Source organism: Pteropus medius, unplaced genomic scaffold (genome assembly GCF_902729225.1).
Source record: "Pteropus medius unplaced genomic scaffold, Ma_sr-lr_union100, whole genome shotgun sequence".
Taxonomy (NCBI): Eukaryota; Metazoa; Chordata; class Mammalia; order Chiroptera; family Pteropodidae; genus Pteropus; species Pteropus medius.
Window position 1 is genome coordinate 17,158,122 of NW_024349801.1, and position 20,728 is coordinate 17,178,849.

General features: G+C 40.5%; 1 long non-coding RNA gene and 1 pseudogene across 1 annotated transcript in view; both read left to right on the top strand.

The window, feature by feature from the left end:
- Positions 1-4,452: 4,452 nt before the first annotated feature.
- LOC120581076 (uncharacterized) lies at positions 4,453-4,568 on the top strand (annotated as a pseudogene).
- A 1,779-nt stretch (positions 4,569-6,347) lies between these two features.
- The window catches only part of LOC120623018 (uncharacterized), a 43,278-nt gene continuing 28,897 nt past the window's right edge, over positions 6,348-20,728 (top strand). Inside the window, exon 1 of the long non-coding RNA XR_005658626.1 lies at positions 6,348-6,466. This is a non-coding gene — a long non-coding RNA (uncharacterized LOC120623018). The remainder of the gene's footprint in view (positions 6,467-20,728) is intronic.

Here is a 20,728-nt window from a genome sequence, read left to right on the forward strand (position 1 = left end):
GCTCTGCCCTCTTTCGTGTCTGAATCAGAATGAGGCTTTACAAATTAATTTCCAGTATCTCACCCAGTCTCCTCTCAGTTCTACCCTTCCAATAAAGCTTATGGTCTGCATCAGGAGAACCGAGCAGGGATTCTGTCATCTTGCTTAAGACTTGTGTTTCCTCCTCTGACAATGTGACTATTGATTTATTGATTTCTTCATTTCAGGATTTTTACCAAAGAATGTGGCCTTTTTTTTTTTAATTTAAGAAAAGGTGTTTATAAATATTCCAGTGATGTGGAACATTATTCATAGAGTGATGTCCGTCTATCTGTCTATCCATTAATCTATTCATCTAGCTAGCTATTCTATATGTATATTCATCCCTATAGTATTTGCTATATATTAATCTATTTTTGATTTTCTTATCAAGGCATGTGCTATAAATCTCCCTCTTTCTGACTCCCAATTACACCCAGCCTCAGGAGCAGGGATCAGAACCCATCCATCCAGCTCTTAGCACTTGGGGACGGAGGGTAACCTGTTACATTCATACAGCTACATTCTTCTCCCAGAGATCCTCAGATCACTAAACACCAACTCCCGTCAGTCCCTTGGCTTTCTGATCCTCGTCTTCAACTCAGCGCTAGTCCCTAATAGAGAAAGCTCATCACCAACCCTGTCTGCACTCTGGAGGAATTCCAACAAGGCAGAACTTCCAAGTACACTCAGCTGCCCTTAGACCAAGACGCTCTGTGACTTAAGTAAAGCCAACAGCTTTAGAATGAGAAAGGAACTGAGGGCACCATGTTCCCAGAACCCTTCCATGCCCCTGTCTTTAACCATTTGGTTAAGCAGGGTTAAAGGAGGCAACCCAGAACTCTCAGGATCATAATCTGTTTGAGTTCAGTGTCACACAGTGGGGACCTCCGTGTGGCTACTATGTAGGTCAAGATAAGAGAGCCAGTGGAGAAGCTGGGGATGAGCAGAAAAGCCAGGTACTAAGATGAGTAAGATGGGACCAGCAACCCAGGTGACAGTAGCCGAGGGTGCGCAGCCTGGTATGTGATTCGGTTATCGTTAATGTCCAAACAATTCCTCTGTTGGGGAGGCTGGCACGGTATTAGTCTCAAATTTCTTCTCAGGTTAGAGCATAGTATATTCCCAGAGACACAAAAGAGTAGGGAAACTATGGCACGTTTCTCTCTGCTCTGAACGTCTCTTGATCTTGTAAAATAAATTCTGTGTTAAAATAAACATGAATATAGAAAGAAGCAGCAACAAAATTTGCATGAAAAAAAATTTAAAAGCAACAAGAGGCATTAGAGCACTTTGGTCATTTCAGTGGGCTGCTGCGGGCTGTGCCGCCAGGCCTCCCAGACACGACTTTTCACCTCCTCCACAAGAGGGATGGGGAACTTCAAGACAGCATAACGTTGCCCACCTGCTCCCACGAACATATAGGAGATTCCGTCCAAAGGTCCCATCGGGTTTTTGTTGTGGTGGTAGAATTGGTCACAGTCTGCATTTATCTAGTATTTGACGTCTTTTGTTTATGGTTTGTTTCTTCCACCTAACGCGTAAGCTCCAGGTAAGCAGAGACCTTGCCTGTCTTGTTTATACAAACACAGAGACCATTTAAGCCACAGTGTCAACCCTGAAGTCCATGGTAAGAGTCACTGCTGCAGTCAATCTTCTCAGTTCTAAAAATGACACTGTCATGGCCACTGTTAGCAGCAAAGGCGTTTGGTGAGCAAGCACAGGAACAGCACCCAGTGGCTGGGAGTGAAAGATTAAGAAGGTTGGTCAAGCATGGCAGGGTCATGACTCTCCTCCTGGGTGTTCCAGCTTCACCTGCTTGAGGTTCTCAGTTGGTGTCTTGACTTAGCAACCAGGTGGGGCAAGGCTTGCTTTAGGAAGCCCCCTAATAACTGTAGAGAGCACCTAGGGACTGAAACAGACCGATGCTAAGCATTAACTCAAGACCTTTCTGGGATTTGACAGGGTGGAAGGGAAGGGAACCTTGACAGCCAGCAAGGCTTATCTCTTCCACCCTAGACCAGTTCACAAAAGGAAATACCCACCTCACACTTGATGAGATTTAGCTTTCTCCCTCTAGGTTCATATGAAGTATTTAATTAAATCCACTCACATTGAAATTCTGCGTTTGAGATTCCACTTTTCACTTTTTCACTTACTTTCTGGTATAAAGATACCCTAGGTTTTATTTAGTCAGATGTCTTAAGTAGAAATTGCACTTTTCAGAAAAGATAAAAAATAATGATCATCTAATTCCCTATTTTCCAGAGAGCCACTTAACGTTCAAGTGTTCAGTGCTAATCAATAAAAGCCTTTCATCACAAAACTCAATAAGCAAGATCAAATTTGAAGGAAATGCTCAAAAGAGAGCAACGGTTGGCACCCAAATCATTTTGTGAGGTCAGAATCACTTTTCCACATGAAGCTAATTCCTACTTATGGCCCAAAGCCAGTCCAGCTCCTGCTTTCTGATCTCTTGATTTCAAAAGCTGAGTCAACTGGGTCTCCTGCTGAGAACACAGGGTCTACTGTGATCAGCACCCTTTGAAAACCTGAAACTTAGATCGACGCCAGATACATTGTATTACTAGCTTGGCGCCTAATTGGAGAGCTGCTTCTCATCCAGGAGGCCATTGGCTGAGAGAGCAAATCACATATGAGAAACAATGTTAAGATTCAGTTTTTTCGATGATATTACATAGTATTTTGGACCTAGGATTTCTGGGCTCGTTCCACAGACTCCCCCTCTCTTTTTCCTGTCTTCTCCAAAGAAGATGAACATACGAAGAACAGGAGCAAACAAAAATGGAAGAGCCTTCATTGTCAGTTGGGCTTGAGCCCCCAGTCTCAATACAGAAAATTCTGGTGAGCTGGGTCATAGGTCAGGGTCATATTAGCACTAAAGTTTTCTTTCCTACCAATCCAAACCTAGCTTTTGACTATTACCGTCCTCCATTCAGCCACCTGGGAAGAGAAGACAGAAGAGTGAGAGAAACAGATCCTGGGTCAGCTTCTCACTCTTGCCTCATAGGTTCGAGAGAGAAAGAGTGAGATTCATATATGTACACCAGTCAGTTAATTGGAATTTGCTAATTGATGTTAGGATTCAACTATTACCTCTATAAAAATAACTTTTCTAGAATATAGCTACAACTTAATAAATTCTTGTTAGCGTGTGTGCGTGTGTGTGTGTGTGTGTGTGTGAGAGAGAGAGAGAGAGAGAGAGGGATTATACATATAGATACAGATATATTTCTCTCATAGACTATTTTTAATGCAAACTGGAAACACATTTTCACAACCAAAAAAACTAAAAATTTCCTTGAAACTCATCTAAAACACATCATTGTTAAATAGATTTTTTCCTGTATTATATTTAAAAGATATTATCAAAGGTTGTTCAATTCTGCTCTGAATACCAGACCTTAATTATCCATGGTAGAAATAGGTAGAAAATTGTTACAATATATACAGTATCACCAAATAAACAACAGTCCATGATTGAAGGTTAGATGCCAATATAATACTAAGAGCAAATGTTTATTCCCACAGAACTCAGAAATGGATTGTTGAGAATTGCACTACGAAATATTTAAAAATTATATAGTTCTTAAGCTACTTGGAATAGCTTTCTTCTTCAAATAAGGCCTAGAAATCAAAGTAAATCACACATGTTCAAAGACTTCACTCCCAAAGAGTCTGCTTATTACGAGGACAGGGAAAGCCAGTGGCTTTGGGTTGGACCCACCCCGTGAATCCACTCGCCATTGAACAGCTCGGCCTATGCTGAGGAGGCAGTGAGCCGTGTTTCAGAATATCCCTGACTCACACCTAACACAAGCACTGATATCCGCTTGAAACCACTTCACTGCTTTCTCTCTAGAACTTGTGCCGATGAACCAAGTAACCAACATTTTTCACACATTAACATCTCATAAAGCGAACTCTGGGGATCCCACCTGCAAGAAGTCAAGATGCGGGTCCCGGTTACCTTATTAACATATTCACAATGGTGAGGTTCTAAGTTCTCTAATAATGACAAAACTTCACCTCACCAGCCAGGTAGCCCACTTCCAGTCAGAGGTCTCTCTTCTGACAAATGGTTGTTAAATTGGATCCACCTATTTGTAAAGAAAGAGAATAAAGATAATAAGTGGAAGGACTTTTTTAATTTGTAAAGAACACTTCTTTTTCCTGAGGATGTGGACTCTGGCCTGTTCATTGGTGTATGTTCAGCTCCTTCCATGTGCCAAATGTTTAAGTGAAAAATGAATGAATGGACAAGTGAATTACATTAAATTCGGTGAGGAGGGTAGAAATCAGGGAAATAAAAAAGAAAGCATCTTAGACGTGGTTCCATAGTGTAGCTGTTAGCACATCTGCTTTACACACAGAAGGTCCTGGGTTCACACCCCAGTGGAGCCATGGTCCATGGTCTACAGCCATGTCACCCTGAACAAGTCTGACGTCTGATCTCGGAAGCTAAGCAAGGTCGGGCCTGGTTAGTATTTGGATGGGAGACCACATAGGAAGACCAGGTGCTGTAGGCATAAATAAGAAAAAAGAAAAAGAAATCTTTCACAGAAAGATTTAGGAGTTTTATTTTGAAGCAATTGGAGCTGAGCGACTAGGTTTTTGTACCTATGGGCTACACACTATTCGCCTCGTGCACTGTAAAGAACTCCAGTTTCACCAGATCTTATTTTGACTTGAAATGTTTCATGACAGGTTTACAACATTAATTTCCTCCTTTTGGGTGCATGGTCCTTATATGTGTTTTCTTCAGAGGATAAATTCTGATAGAGTATCCAGTGTGTGACTTTAAGAAACAGTTTTCAGCAAACAGACTACAAGGGAGTGTGGCCCACCATGGAATTTCTACTCTGCCAGGTTTTAATGCTAAAAGCCCCCAGAACACATAAGTAATCAGCTTTTAAAAATAAAGGAGTTTTAATTAAATGATTTCTCAGGCCCTTATTGCTGACACTGTCACTTCTGTTTCTAATGGGTTTTGAGACTTGTTGTTCAGAAGTTAATCCTGTTAATAAGGTTCGATTTTCTTTTTGCTTTAATAGTGTACTTTGAAATACTTATGATGGAGCCAGGGCACATCCGGCGTGCAGGATTGCCTTCGTGCTGTGTGTAGTCTTGGTAAATGAGATGAAGAGGAAAAAGACTGGAGAGAGAATGGAGATAAAAAAGTGGAATGACTGATTCCTCTGCAATCTAGGAAAGAAAATTGGTTGTTTCCTTCTGTAAGTCTAGTTCAATCTTGTTCAATCTGCGATGCATATATTAGGATCTAGGGCCTTTAACCTGAAGGGGACCCACCAGCTTCTTCTAAAGAAGCTGACTACTTAATAACTGCCTAAATGGCTGTACGTTTGATACAAAAGAAAAACAATTTCCTGGCATAAAGCAGGCCTGCCTGTTCTCCACATTTTCTTTTGACAAAATTTTCCTAACAAGCTTCAATACTCTTTCATTTTTAAAATATTTTTGGCTAACGTGGAGATATAAAATCTATGGCTATCATTAATTAATCATAGATATACTACTGAGAACCTACTATGTGCATGACAGTGAATAAAGAGCTTAAAATCCAACCAAAGTTTAATTTGTCTATTTGAGAAAAATACCTGAAAGGGAGGCATGTCAGTTGAGGGCTGTTTTAAGTAAAGACAATGTGATGTCATTAGTCAACAGGCTTTGAGGATGTGTTCGTGAAGCGGGTATTGGGAAAGCAATTTGAAAAGTTAATCTAGAGCAAGAGAGTGAGGCTTTTGAATGTCAGGCTAAGGAAAGCCTGGGCTTTCTTCTGTAGATAGTGAGAAATGATGCATTTTGGTAGGGAGGGTATGGAAAAAATTTATTGTCCAGGCTAGTGCTTGAAAACTCAGGTGAAAGTTTTAAATTAGGGAATATTTCCTTACGCTTTAAAAATATTTCCTGACTTTCCCAGGATTGTAGTATCTGGTTATTGTTGTTGCTCTGCAGAACTGAAAACTTTTATTAATACTTGTGGTTTTCTTTTATAAAATTATCATAACTGATGGACTTATGAAACAGTAACCAAATTTTAATATTCTGAAACAGTAACCGAATTTTAATAATGAAGCCATTAATATATACCTTGGCTTGAGGGTGTGATATTTGTGACAATGTAATATTTGCTCTGAAAATAGCAATCCCCAAACTAATACATTTATATCTCTATGTAAGTTGCACAAATGTCTCCCCAGCTACCAGCACACTATGTTGCCCTGACAGTCGAGGTTCTTCTACCCATGTGGATGCTTTCTTCCTCTTTGTAGGAAAAGAACAAGATGTTTAAAATGTAAAAGAAATTAATTATCAAGATGATCTTGAGAGACTTGAAAAATAATTTAAGAAGGAATTTCACTTGAAAAACTCTCTGTTCCTGGTGCTTCTCTGCAAAGGCTCTGGAGTGAGTATGCATGCATGTTTCCAAAGATTCACTGCGGCATTTACATTTAAATGAAAATACAACCGTGTATGTTTGAAAAGACCATATACTTATGCTCCTTAAAACCATTCTTTCATAAAAGGAACAGAAAATATCTCTCTATGCCAATACACCAAGATAACAATTTATTCTTTGTGAAAAAATAACACATTGTGCATCAGTCTGGGATAGTTATTTATTTATTATTGATTGATGATTTAATTTATTCGTTATTTTACTGGATTGACGTACATGCTGAGAATCAGCCTCCTAATGAAATAAATGGCTGAGGGTTGTGTTTTTTCAACTAATGAAAGTAAAACTGAGAAAACGCTGAGGTTTCTTTGGACTACACCCTGCTTCTCCCACTGCCACCAATTTTGTTTCCATGAAACTGAGACCCACATGGTCAGACCACTTACCCTAAATTGTGCACCAAGTGACAGTACTGGGATTCGAAATTATGTCTCTTGACTCCTCACCGAGTGCCCATTTTTGATGTTTCTTGCATGCTCGCCTAAGGTACTTATTGAGAGAATGTGAATAGCATCTGAAAAAGATCTCTAGAAAAGAATCTTACCTGTCCAATAGATTCTTGCTAGCTCTAAGCCAACTGATTTCTTAGCTAAGAGGGTACACAGATGGTGAATGTGAGCAATTAGTACTGATATCAGAACTAACTCTGAAAAAGTCAGGGTGTGGAATTACTTCCCTAACATGTGTTCCTTTGTTCTAACTCTAATTATTCAATGCAGGCAATGTCACAGTATCTGTATCATTATCTGCATTTTATGTCTTGTGAGACTTGGAGACATCGAGTTGCACGTCTGACTAATAAGGTTCAGGGCAGAGATTTGAACCCAGGTCATCCTGAAGTCAGAGTCCATTCTGATCTCTATGATACACAAATAACTCTCTTTGCCCAAAGAACCAAAGCCAGAATCTGTCTTGAATTCGCTGACTGCTTATCCCTCTGCACATGTTGTTCCTTCGGCTTCTAACGTCCATATTGATAAAATGCAACACATGACCAAAGTTTAAGGATCACGTAGGATTTTAGAAATATTTCTTGCCAATTAGAGCCTCTGGGGTCTTCAATGTCAAGTATCAAAGCAAAACTTCCAGGTCTTATTGAAATGACAAATGCTACAATATCAGTCTAAAGCACTTTAGGAGACTCCCAAAGCTCAATGACTCTCCTGAGTCAAAAGCCGACCTTCTCTTCTAAGGACAGGCAGAGGGGCTTAATTGTAGTTGAACAGCTATTCCTTTTCAGCCCTTTGGAGCCAAGTTCACCAAACTGCCTATTTTTCTAAAATGCAAAAATGTTTCCATTATCATGATTTCCTCGGTTTTGTTTATTCATTAAAAGAAATACAGCTATATACAAAACCTGTGAGGTAGACACTTGGATGGGATAAAGCCATCGTTTGTGAAGTATCTGGAGCTGAGATAGATGGGCGAATGTAAGTTTTCTTCCTGCTCCATGTTCTAAGGGAGGCTCAGGGAAGAATGGAATTTGAATTCTAGCTCAGCTACTCACCAGCTGTGAAGCTGAGTCTTCTCATATTGAAACTAGAGACTTGGCAAAAGTTAGTTTCCAAGGAACAGAAGTCAAACATCACAGCCAGTGCATATTTAGAGATAGATGCTTAATTGGCAGCTGGAGGTAAACTTTTCCTGCATCAAAGTGGGAGCTAATATGAGACTGGACAAGTCCACGATGGGTTGAAGAAAAATACCAGGAGACAAGAGGTTGCTGCCCCTGGTCCCACTCAGAGCTTTTACCGGCAGGCTTGTTGCCACTGGCTTTTGTTTCCTGGTGAGCTGTCTTAAAGGCACCATTCAAATTTACTAACTAATGGCCATTTCTCAGCACTGTTTTCCTCCGAGGCTGGAGGCTCCACAAGGGCAGAGAGTAAATCTGCTTTGTTCCTTATGGCACCCCAAACTTAGTACCTTAGTTGACCTCTGACACATATGTCCTAGAGGTCGTGATTATGGTTATTTCTGAAGTTGTTACTATTTTCCATGTTCAGATTTCTCTAGTGGACTCAGATCATCGCTTTTCTTTCCCTGCCATCTTGGCTTCTGTGTCGGCGTTTGTTGGGATCAGGTTGCTGCCTTCTCAGTTTTTACCGCTGTCTCACAGCTGTTCATTTCTGCCAGCACCTGATTCTCTTTTCCTATCCTGCACAATGCATTACGCGCCTGGACTACCCTAACGTCCTTGTGTAGGTCAGTCAAGTGTCTGGGCCTCATTTTCTTCCATTTTAAAGTAGAAATTACCCAAAGGTGCTGGGTGACTACATAAGAAAATGTGCAAGGTATTCAGCGCAGTCTTCAAAGATATTTATTTACTATCCAGCCACAAACCTTATGACTGATGGATGGTGGGCTCAGTAAAGCGTTCTGATGGAACAAGAGCTACAGTCTTCCTTACGTCGGCCTGGAGGAAGGTGGTCATTACAAATAAGCATTTGAATCGCGCTTAGTCGTGTAATTTTTCTGTGTTGTTTATAAGAGTGGTTTCCAGAAAGGAAGAGTTTGCATGATAACAAAGTGAAGGAGAAATGTGTGCATGCTGAAGTCCGCCTCTACTCAGTTTATAATGGAGCAAAAATTTCATTCTCACCCAATATCAGGAAATTGGTGCAGACAAAGCTGAAATTTATTTCAGTGAGAAAGTAAGAAAAAAAAAGATATTCAAATAGAGGCAGGCATAGGCAAGAGCTTATGTTGCCAGTGGCCATGATGCTATGTGATTCATAAGGTCAGATTTTACAATTACGAATTTTGCATAGGTCACTATTTTAGGGTAGAAGGTAATTCTTTCTGAGACATGCTTTCTCTTCTACCCTAGCTCTGTGTGGCCTGTCACACTCTTTAGGTACAGCATTACAATTCAGCAATGTAAGAGATTCTAAATCTGACCTTAGCTTTGGCAAAATTAAATGTGCCCTAGCTAACTCGAAATCAAAGTCAGTTTTCCATTACCTCTTTCAGATATTTGCCATTTTGTAATGAAACAAATGACTACACTCATTTATATGTTACAAAATGAGCTAACTGCACCTTCCTACATATCCAAATATAATAACAGATAACCTTAAGACTACATAACAACAACAACAACAAATAAGTGAGATAAAGAGAAATGAACGGAATCAAATTATATGTGATGTGCATACTTCAATTCAATCCACAGTCTAAATGTGCTTTCTATAAAGAAGGATTTAGTCAAGCCATACAAACTTTTGCTCTCAAAAGATCAAGCTAACCACATTGTTGAAAAAAGCTCTGGCTCAGAAGCTGAAAATGGAAGAGAGAGATAAAGAAAAATAGGGAGAAGAGATCCTAGTGGAAAGAAAAGGCAGGAGTTAGTTTTCAAAGGCAAAGGTTCGTCAATTCATTCTTAATGTCGCCCTCCGAGTGACCTCCCTTAGTCCCTCATTTCATCTTTTATGGTTTTTGCTCAGTAACCTTCATTAATTCCCTGTAACCTAGAGGGAAGAGCCAGTCTGGTAAGGATATTCAAGACCTTCTCCAGTTTGCCCCTGCCTCCCTATCCATGTTTATTATTCATTCTTTCCCTTGAAAATCCAGTCATTCTTGAAGCTTATCTCCTACAGAATTGATCGAGAGGTATCTATCTATTCAGCTGCTTCTTCTCACCCTAGTGTCGCCTTAGCCCCTCATTAGCCGTTTGAATCCCACGCTTACCCCGAGGCTCAGAACAGGTCCTCTTTAGTCTGAGAGCTGTCCTACCGTGGACCTTCCCTTCTGAAAGATTGGAACACAATGAGCTTCACTTGTTCAGGGAAGTGTAGTGGCTAAAACTCTGGGTTGAGTCGTCAACCACATCTTGGTGACTCCACCCTCTCTGGTTCTGACCGCAGGGTGCTGACTTAATCTCAGTTAGCACCTCTTGAATATGGGATAATATTAATATAAATCTCACATCATAGTTGGGAAAATTAAAAGAGATCGTGTAGCCATCCTGAACAAGCCCGATCCCGTCTGATCCCGGAAGCTAAGCAGGGCTGGGCCTGGTTGGTACTTGGATGGGAGACTACCTAGGAAGACCAGGTGCTATAGGTGTAAAAAATTAAAAAATAAGGGATTGTAAGCTGACAAGGTTCTTGCAGTCTGTGTGGTCAACCAAGGGTCACTTGCCTAAGATAAAATAAAATAAATTTTTAAAAAAGAGAGATTGTGTACATAAAGACTCATGGCAAGTGCTCAGTAAAAGGTTTCATAACTCCTTACCTGACCTTTACGTACTGGTTCTGAATAGAGGCTCCTTGGAACCCACTGATAATTCAGATGAGTCCATCTATGCCTCCAGGAAGTCTGGAGTTCTTGGTTCATGAGTCACTCCTTCAAAATACATTTTAGTAAGTTTCTTCCTTTATGAAATATGAGGATTGCATGGGAATTTTACTGAAGCAGTGTGTGTGAATGCTCATGTGTTTAACTACCATCCAGATCAAGACATAGAACATTTCCATTGATCCAGAAAGTTCCTTTATGCTTCTTCTCAGTAATATTCACCCCAGAGGTTACCACTATTTTTAAATTTACCATCATAGCCTAGTTTTACCTGTTATTCAACTTCATATAAATGGAATAAAATGGTACGTATTCTCAGTGCGCATGTATTCTTAATGTTACTGTATCAGATTCACCCATGACATTGTAACATGATATACATTAAATCTCTCAAACATGTCCTTTCCCTTTCACCCGATGAAAGGTACCTTCTTCAGCAACATCTGGGATTGCCTGGAGGGCCCGACCTTTCTGATTCTTGGAAACTATAGCACAGAGCCCACAAGTTCCAAGCTGACTCACTGAACAAGTTTCAAATGTGACCTTTTTGAAATGATGCCTCTTCTGACACAAGCACATGTTTTTCTTTCCAGGCCAATACTTTACATTCAATACTGAGAGTAAGCATGAAGGGGGATACATGTCCTGGGCACCATTTATAATCAAAGATGACATTCTTCTGAACTTGGAAAATAAACAACCACATGCAGAGTGAATCAGAACAGAATCGGCACCTTAGATGAAATCAGCAAAACGGGGCAGCCCATTTTCAAATCATATATCTCTTGAATCGCATTAATAATTTAGTGTGTCGCATGTTATTCTAAGTCAATTTTAAAGAAATTATAGAGAGATTCATTCCTAATTAAGAATAATCTGAAGGTTGGGCTTGACCCAGTTAAATTCTTATCTTTATGACATCAATCTTTTATAATGCTTTCAGAAGCCTTGGCAAATGCTCCAATTTTATAAGTAAAAATTAATTAATTGGGGCATTAAATTTAAAAGATGCTTTTATCTTTTCCCTGGTTCATGCCTTCACAATAGAACGCAATAATTAATAGTTTTATTCAAATATATAAAATAATTCCTTGAAGACTTCTAACCACTCTAAGGACTCCCGGAATCAAATGATATGATATCAAGATATGAACACACAGAGGAAAGTGGATCTTTTTGCGAATATTTTATCGAGAGAGTTCTCCATGGTAATCACTGCCACTGGGGTAAATACTAGGTGGCCTGATGTAAAGTTGACCAAATTGTGCTGTTAAAACAAATTCCAATCTAAATTTTTTGTGTAAAAAAAAAAAGTTGTGTCTGGTCAGGATTTTCAAGGCTTTTTCCCTGGAAAATATTTCTAGCTAAATTCGCATAATTTGACTACCAGAAAAAATAAATTCTTAACGCACATCTTGGAATTGTGATTTGAATGCCTTGTCATAAAAACTGATATTGGATTTGCCTATCCATATAAGTTCCACATGTTTGTTTGTTCATTCATTCATACGACTTCCTGCAGTATGACACACTTGGAAGAGAATAATTCAGAAGACCACACAAATTCCAAGAGACTAACGAGGATTCATAGTGAATTGAGTAACTGCCGCTGGAGAGTATTGGTTGCCAGCCTGAGGAGAGGCCTCAGATGGTGTGCCCCAGTGCTCTGACCTCTCTGAAAGCTTTATTAAAAATTTGAGAGAAGCTGGAGCGGATTGAACTGATTCTTTCAGATGAACCGATTTATTCAGATAACATGAATGGAATAATAGCGAGAAACTGAGTGGAAAGAAGGAAGCCAACCTGCCTATCTGGTGGCACACATTGCAATATCCCCTTTCAAGATTCTGCTCTCTTTCTCAACACGGAAAGGGAAAGATGAGTTTAGGGTGGTAAAGTAACTTGTTCCAGATCACACACAAAAGCACATGTTAGAGCTGACCACCTCCTGAGGTGGGTCTGTGGGCCACAAATCTTTTGACATACCTTTTATTGATGGGTGGGTCTATGTCCCCACCCCCCTTGAATCTGAGTTGAGCTTAGTGACAGGTGGATCACTGGAGTATGGTGGGAGTGATGCTGTACAAAATCCCAGGCGTGGTTAGGAAACACCTGGCAGCTTCTGTCTGTTTCCTTTGGGACAGTCACTCTTGAAACCTAGCCACCATTCAGTGACAAAGCCAAAGAAGCTCATGGAGAGACATATGTTGAAAGAAACCAGAGCTCTTGGCCCTGACCCATGGTCGCAGCTGGGCTCTCAGTGAACAGCATTGACTTGCCAGCTATGTGAGCAAGCAAGTGGGTTCTCCGATCCCTGTTTGAAGGTGCACGGAACACAGACGAACTGCCCCACCTGTGCCCTGCCCAAATGGCAGATGCAGGAGCAAAATAAATGATTATTGTTATTTTAAACTGCTAAGCATTGATGTGGTTATGTAGCATAGATAACTGAACATCAACACTAGTGTTCTTCCTATATGTCATATTACTTCCTGGAAAGGAACCATCTTACAGATGGGGTGGCAAGAGTTTCAAAGGATGAGCAGGCATAGATAGATGATGATAGATAGATGATAGATAGATAGATAGATAGATAGATAGATAGATAGATACGTAGATAGATAGATTGCGTGTAAAGTCCTGAGTGTTCAGTATCCATTGCATGAGGTTGAGCTCTAGGCAAACAAGGTTTGGGCATTTAACTTGTTTTTGTCAGTTGAGTCCACAACTGGATGGGTTAACTTGACCTAGCTGCTCCAGAGCATTTCTTATTGAAGTCAACTGAAGAACAAGCTCAGCAGAAAGGACATGTGTGTCTTCAAGTGCAAGGAGTGCAAAACCCCATCCCATCCTGACCGCGGCCAGCAGACTATCTTCAGTTTTAGGAGCCATGGGTAGGGAAACCATTGAAAAAGTTGACCTGTATCCTGGAAAGATCTATTTAGTGATAAATGGTCCGCAAATTGTGGAAGAGATGATGGTATCATGGACGTCCAACCAGCCAGAACCAGTGAACTAAAGGCTAAGAACAAGAACCAAGAACCAGCACAAAAATGCAGTGACTGTACAATGAAAGAACATTTCCTTTGAAGCCAGATGTCCTGACTGACCACTTTAGCTGTGTGGTTTCTGGAGAGTCCTGTACTCCTATACTCTTAACTCTTACAAAATAAAAGGGATGATCTCTATCTCCCTCACAGGCTTGTAAGCACAATGTTAGAATTATTGAAGATAATTTATATAAAAGCACGGCGAGAGAAGACCCTCAAAATTAATTTGCTTTTAAACTCAGGAGTTAGGATTTTGACTTTATTTTAAAAGGAGATGTGCATCAATGGAATGCCTTGCCTTGGAAAACAGCAAGCCCCCTATCTTAAAATCTTCTTCCAAAGGCTGGATGATGACCCGTGGAGAGATGTTATGGAGCATTATGCCACATGCAGGAGGCTAGCCACAGTGACCTCCATGTACCCTTTGATCCCTACGGGATAGCACCAACAGCTTCCTTCTGCAGCTCTAATGCTATTTCCCTTAACTGCACGTGTATTCTAAAAGCCCATTGTGGACCAACTCTCACACCAATAAGCATCAGCATTGCTTCAACACAGGAAAAATCCTCCTGAATTCAGTGGCCAGTGGGGCCATTCACACTCAGACTTAGAAGTTTTGCACTCACCTGTCCTCTGTCCCTTCCACCACCAATAGAGAGCATCTTGGTTGAGATTTAATATATTTTCAAAATTCATGTATGCAGAAAATGTCATCTATCAGACAAATGTCTGTACATGAAAGGAACTATGAACATTTAATATTCTACATGAAATGCTGAAACCAAAATCCAAGGGCATTTTGTTCTTCATATTGAAGATGTCGTCATGCCTTGTCCTCCCTCTTTTACTTTTGTGTCAAGAGTTACTGTTAAATGGAGAAGAGGAATTGCTCGTAAGGGGATTTAGTTTGAATTTCAGCTTCATCCCTTACTAGCTCTGCAGCCTTGAGCAAGTTACTTAACCTCTCTGAACTCGAGTCTCCAAATACAAAATCAGAGTAATAATAATTACATCCTGGGGATGTTGCAAGAATTTAAAAAGATAAAATATGTGCTGGTGCCTGGGGCAAGTAGGGAATTAATACATATTTGCTTCTTTCCCACTGGCCGATTTCTTTGGGCTGCTTCCGTGAAGCTTAGAAAGAGGTGTCATTTTTCTGTCTTTCCCCTCTCTCCCTGAGATAGGCGCCCGAATTGTGCTTGTCAGGAGAAACAGCATTTAGAGGTCTGGGTCTTTATAGAGGAAGCGCACCCCCTTCACTTTCATCGTTTTTCTTTTCTTTTTATCCTGGATTGCTAGTTGCCCATCTCAAGGCAAATTCTTTCTGAACCCCAATTTTTGGCAGGGCACATTGCCTTCTTGGGCAAAAGGAAAGGGCTATGTGTCTCAACCTCCCTTTTAGACAAACGCTGCCATCTGCTTACGTTCTGGCTAAAGAGGTGTATGCAGAAGTGACATAGATGGATTCATACTTAAAGAGAGCCAGCTCAGCTGAGGATGCCTCCAGTGTGCTCTCTTGCCTTCCCTCCTTTTTCCATCCTGAAATCTGTCCTTGCTAGCTGCAGCACCAGTAAAGTGACCTTGAAGATGGGATAGAGCAGAAAGATAGGACCCTGGGTCATTGACCCAAAGGAATGAGGCACCATGATATTTTGGACAACCCCCCCACCACCACCACCACCAATCTCCACACTTCTTTCACTTGGGAGAGAAATAAGGCTCTACCTTGGGTTAAGCCACTGTTATTCCCTCTTGTATGCAGCCAAATCTAATTCTAACCAAGAAACATGAGAAGGATCCCAAGGAGAAGACTATTGGAGGGGAAGAGTCCTGATCCACTCTCCCTCTGAAGGAGTTAAGCGGCTTTCCTCATAGGAGGCGATGGAGAGTAGACTGTGTGGGGGTGCAGGGGCTGGTAGGAGTAGGTGGTGGTATAGTTCTGTGTCACTGAGCAGAACAAAACAGAAGCCTGCTCTTAAGGGAGAAATTATGGGGACTTTAACAGAGGTCTCTTTCTTCTTTCCCTTCTCCCTCCCTCCTTCCCAATCGTCAATGAACACCTGCTCTGTGACAGATACTAGCATAGGCACTGAGGGTCAGAATCCCCAATTAGTCTCCAACTGGTGGAAGCAAACAACTCAGATTCATCAGGAATTGTCAGAGGGTGTGGAGCGCCCTGTGGATGCCGTCAGTGTACAGATCTGGAGTGATTAATCTAGCGTGGGTTGAGGAAAGGGAATCGAGAGACTTGTCGAGGAAGATGCCCATGCTCAGTATGGAAGGTCAATGGGCTTCAGCCAGAGGAAGAGCGGGTCTGCATTCCAAGGTCTACAGCCCTGAATGACATTTCCCATTCCCCATGGCTGAGAACCATGCCATTACTAATAATGTATCTCCTGTCCCAATATTTATCCACATCTGCCACAATTTAAATTTGGCTCAAAAGCCACTCAAAATTTTAGCCACTCAATCAGTGTTGGATACAGACAAGTGAACACTTTGGGAAACCTGCATGTAGTAATGATCAGTTTAATCTCAACAGCCTTGTGATTGGGGAAGCACTCTTCCATGTAACTCCCAAATTAGCTGGAGAATTGCTCCCATCCATTTTGCGGTGGGCAGGGTCAAATGCTTAGGGCATACTAACAAAGCAGAGGCTCCTAGTGCCGTCCCAAGATAGCAGCCCAGGTTTCAGCAGGCAGAGTTTGAACCTAATTACCAAGAGGGCTGGGGCCATGAGAGACTCAAAAATGGGTTAAGTAGGTAATCTAGCAAGATTGCATTGGGTCTTTAAGATGTAATAGGTATATATGTTTTATTGCTTGCCTATAGGGAAGAGTCACATCACAGGAAAAAAAAGTTGAGGCTGACATTTATCGAGCACCTACTATATGCCAGACTATTATTTTAGGCATTTAACATACATCATCTTATTGAATTCTCACATTAACACTTAAAAGAATTATTAGAACCCGCGTTATATAAGTGAGAATTACAAAGGAGCCTCAGGGATTATGAAAGGTTACCCAGGGTCAGGCTGGCAATGGGGAATTCAAGATTCTTCTCCAGTCCACCTGCCTCCCCAGCCCACATCCCCTAATATCAGAGCACATTCCATATGAGACTCCAATTGGAACCAGCTCTATGAGGCAGAGACCACACTTTTATGAGTGAAGACCAGCAGGGTGGAGGCTAATGATGACGGTGGACCAGCTATGTTTCTGGGTATTTCTGCACCAGGAGCGGTGGAGAACAGCTACCTGACAAGATATGTTCACTGGAGATGGTTTATATTCCCTTCTCATATAGTTTCTGGTCTCTAATGAGGAGAAATAATTATGTATGTTCCCTGTTTTGTCCTCTGCCCAATAACATTTGCCAAGAGGTTTGCAATTACCCCAGATTACAACAGGTTCTCAAAAGAAACTAAAATGATCTATTATCTAGGTACCTTTTCACTGTAACGCTCTCGGTTAGAGCAGAAAAGAGAAACACACCATATATCCTCAGTTAATGGGTGATCAAACAGATGACTTGGCGGAGAACAGGAGAAAGGACAAAAATATCTCCTCTATGCCACAGGAAACACATAAACCAAAACAAAACTCGATGTCACTGTCAAATGCTCCTGCGTGCTTCTCTGAAGGGTCAAACTCACACTCCAGGTTTGGCTGTGTTATAAACTTGAAAGCTTTTTTCTTTAGCCCCTAAATTATCCAGAGCTTCATCTCTCTCCCTCAGAAAAATCTTGACAACCCTGTTGGCACCTGAGAGATGGCGGGGTACAGCAGGAAGAACACAAAATTTGAAATCATTAGACCAGAGATTAGATCTGGCCCTGCCACTTACTACCTGTGTAACCTCAGGCAAGTCATCCTTAGGTGTCTTACAAGACTGTTGAGAAGAACAAACAAGGAATATGTGTGGAAGCATTTTCCAAACTCTCAGGTACTCTGTAATTTAAAAGAAATAAAAGTAAACATTGGGCTATATGATTAGGACATAGAATGCGAAAGTCCCAGAGGAATGTTAGTGATAAGTCAAATCACATTCCCCATTTATTGAACACATACTAATTGTGCCCAAAGCCTTACCTTCTTCCACGGAGGTGCTATTTGCATGACTGTTTCACAGATGAAGAGGCTGCCCTTCAGATAAGGTGATTTGCTCAGGGTTATAGAGCTGGTAAGTGGTGGTTAGGATCCAGATCCTGGGTGGTCTGACCCCGAGGCCCAAGCATCTTTGCACTGTACCACATTTGCATTTTCATCACAATTCAAATAGAAACCCAGTGTCAGCTGACACCGGTGACATGTTATGTCACAAACGATAATAGATGGCATTGACAATGCTCAGTAGGCTGGCTCATTTCCTGACTGTGGCACGTCACCCAGGTGGAGATGGGTCGCTCTAGGTTTGTCTGTCTCCTGTCTCAGTGCTACCCTTTGTAGTGAGGTCACCTTGGCTCCTGGGACATGGAAGGAGACTAACAAGTATATTGGTCAAGGAAGGAAACTTTTGCTTGAATTATGAACTTTTCTTCTTCCCACATGCTCTGCAAATTGCTGCACATTTTAGCTCAAGCTTTAAAATGTATTCATTATGTACAAAGACAAGATGAGTGCATGCAAACATTGATGAATTTTGAGTCAGATCTATAGACTGATTATTTTATTGTGCCAATATCAATTTCTTGGTTTTGATAACACAGAATAGTTATAAAGATTCCATCATTGAGGGGAACTGGGCGATACATACATGGGTCTCTGTACTATTTTTAATCTAATGTATACTCTTTCATTTCATGTTACTTTTCCCTTTGAAGACTGACTGCCTTCCCTTTTTATTCTTAACCGAGTACCCCAGCCCCCTTCACCACTCCATAATACCCTACACTTACCTTGAGGTTAGCACTTAAAGCAGTGCTTGGACTTTTTCAATTATCTTATATGTCATGTTGCTAGACTCTGAACTCATAGAAAGCAGGGATTTTTTCTTTATGTCACTGTATTCCAGGTAACTGTATAGAGTCTGGTCCATAAATTTTTGCTGAGTATATGAAATAATAGATGAATAAGCTATAATAACTATTGTTAGCTTGCTAGTAAGAAACCAGTGGATAACTCACTAGGAAGACACAGGGTAATGTTTTAGTTTGGTAATGCTATAGTTTTAGGGGCTGGCACATGATGCCCAGGCTGTTCCCAGAAGCCTTCTTCTGCAAGTCATTTCATATACCCAGCATGTCAGGTGCATAATGGGATGTACAAATGGTAGGAGCTGAAAGTAAGTAAAAAGTCTTTCTAACACACATAGGTCCACCGGAGATTTGTGCAGCAATTTTCAAGGTGAAATAGAAGGGGAAAATTGAGGAGAGAAAATATAAAATCAGAGAGAAAAAAAATATTTCTTTTGTATCATATGGACTCTCGAAGTTACTGGTATTGCCAAATGAATGTTCCCATTTTCTTGAAAGAGTCGTGTGGCACTGGGCATGTCACCAAAAGGCAATTTGATCAGCATTAGGTGATGTTGTAGAGTTTGGGGTCCAGAATGGAATTTTAACAAGAACAATAAAACTTTCATGATGGACCTTTTCTAACTTCATAATGTAAAATATAGATCCTGGAGTTGAAAATGTGGTTCCTGGCTCATCATTGTATAATTATTCAGGTTTCTAGTGATCAAAATAAGACCCAGACCAGTTGATGAATCTTGGGCACATCCTATACCACATTTTTACTGTTTTTCAGCAGTTCTCAGACATCGTTGACTTTTTTTTCTTCCACATGTTAATTTCTCTGAAATCAGAATGCTTCCGGTCTTGATGTAGTTATCATTGCCTGACCATTTGTATTAAAAGTTGCAGAACAAGGATCAATAGCTAAGGAGGGAAATATCCCCATTACAATAATGATTTTTACTTTGAATATGAAGTTTTATTAATACCTTAACCAATTTATTTTATACTCTAAAATAAATACACAAGAGTTACATGTCACAAAAATCTATGCCTAAATAAGTCTAAAAGAGCTCTTCCAATGAGTTTAGAAAAACACAGAGTGATAAGAAGTCATTGGGTCATAGTTTAATTGGCAGAAATTTTTCTTTTTGAGTTGTACATATAATAATGGTATTCCATAAAATTGTTAGTTCCTGGATACAGTGAAATAAATTTGTGTTCTGGGTGCAGCTGTCAGAATTCAAGTTGATAAAACATATCTCCAAATCAATTGTGCAAAACCAATTAGTGGAGTGACCTAAAAACCCCTTTTTGTAAACAATTACTGTCAATATCCAATATTTAGAAAGAGGATTTTTTTTAAGTTTCATTTCATTGAAAATAGAAATCCAAATGATACATAGCAAAATTGGAAATTACCCATGTTACACTTAATGTCCCAACAGAAAGTTAATAATAACCTGGTAAATGAATATCTCTTGACCCCTGACTGCATGGACTCACCCCTCTGCTGTAAGGAATAGCATGTGGCTCCATGAACTAGGATTGTCTGTGATACAGAGTCTTCAAGTTTCAAAGGTAGAAGGCACCTAAACAGAGCTCTCCATTTTACTGATGAAGCAACTGCCTTAAGGTTGGTTTTGATGCTTAAATCACTTACAAAGTTGTTTTCAATCTAAGACAGTGCTTCCACAACCAGAAACATAAAGGAAAGGTATCCGAACATAAATATCAGTTAGATCGTGGATCACCGAATAACCTCAGTCCATTTCAACATCCATTGAGGGTCTCGCTATTGGTACCTTGCTTAGAGAATCTCATGTGAGTGAACACTCATAAACCCTACCGCCAAACTTCCCAGAAACTGAAGCCGAACGGTTAAAGTGCTTTGTCCAAGGT